Source organism: Chrysochloris asiatica, unplaced genomic scaffold (genome assembly GCF_000296735.1).
Source record: "Chrysochloris asiatica unplaced genomic scaffold, ChrAsi1.0 scaffold00362, whole genome shotgun sequence".
Classification (NCBI taxonomy): domain Eukaryota; kingdom Metazoa; phylum Chordata; class Mammalia; order Afrosoricida; family Chrysochloridae; genus Chrysochloris; species Chrysochloris asiatica.
Window position 1 is genome coordinate 505211 of NW_006408880.1, and position 1514 is coordinate 506724.

Below are 1514 nucleotides of genomic sequence, written 5' to 3' on the forward strand. Positions count from 1 at the left end.
CAAGCCATGATATTTTCAATAACCTCATATGCATGCGAAAGTTAGACTGTGAATAAGGAAGACTGTAGAAGAATTGATGCCTTTGAGCTATGGTGTTGAAGGAGAATACTGAAAGTGCTATGGGCTGCCAAAAGAACCAATAGATCCATTTTGGCAGAAGTGCAGCCAGAGTGCTCCTTAGAGGCCAAGATGGCCAAACTTCATCTCTCGTACTATGGACATATTTTCAGGAGGGAACAGTCGCTGGAGAAGGATATCATGTTTGTTAAGGTGGAGGCTCAGAGAAAAAGAGGAAGAACCCAATGAGATGGATTGGTCAAGTGTCAGCATCAATGGACTCAAGTGTGGCAACAGTTGTGAGGTTGGCCCAGGATCGGGCAGTGTTTCATTCTGGTGTGCATAAGGTCGCTATGGGTCGGTACCGACTCGATGGCACCTAACAACAACAACAATTTGAAATCTTGGATGAAACCAAGAATACCACAAAGATGTGTACCTCTGCTTTTTTGGCTATGCAAAGGCTTTCGAATGTGTGGATCATGTCAAGACATGGACAACATTGAGAAGTATAAGTATTCTGGAACACTTAATTGTGCTCATGAGGAATCTGTACATGGACCAAGAGGCAGTTGTTCGAACAGAACATGGGAACCCTAAATGGTGTAAAATTTAGAAAGGTGTGCAATAGATGTATTCTTTCACCATACTTATTCAACATCTATGCTGAGCAAATAATATGAGAAGCTGGGTTATATAAAGCAAAACATGGAATCAGGATTGGAGGAAGACACATTAACAACCTGCAGTATGCAGATGATACAACCTTGCTTGCTGAAAGTGAAGAGGACTTAAAACATTTATTGATGAATATCAAAGAGCACAGCCTTCAGTATGGATTACATCTCAATGTAAAGAAAACAAACATCCTCACCACTGGACAAATAAACAACATTCTTATCAACAGAGAAAAGATTGAAGTTTTCAAGGACTTCATTTTTCTTGGATCAATGATCAACACTCATGGAAGCAGCAGTCAATATATCAAATGACATATTGCATTAGGCAAATATGCTGCATAAGAACTTTTTAAAGTGTTGAAGAGCAAAGATGTCAGCCTGAGGACTGAGGTGTGCCTGATGCAAGCCATGGTATTTTCAATAATCTCAAACGCATGCAAAAGCTAGACCGTGAATAAGGAAGACTGTAGAAGAATTGATGATTTGAGTTATAGTGTTGGAGGAGACTACTGAAAGTGCCATGGGCTGCCAAAAGAACCAATAGATCCATTTTGGCAGAAGTGCAGCCAGAGTGCTCCTTAGAGGCCAAGATGGCCAAACTTCGTCTTTCACACTTCGAACCAGGAGGGACCAGTCACTGGAGAAGGATATCATGTTTGTTAAGGTGGAGAAAAAGAGGAAGACCCCCAGTGAGATGGATTGGTCACGTGGCAGCATCAATGGACTCAAGCGTGACAACAATATAAGGTTGGCCCAGGATCAGGCAGTGTTTCATTC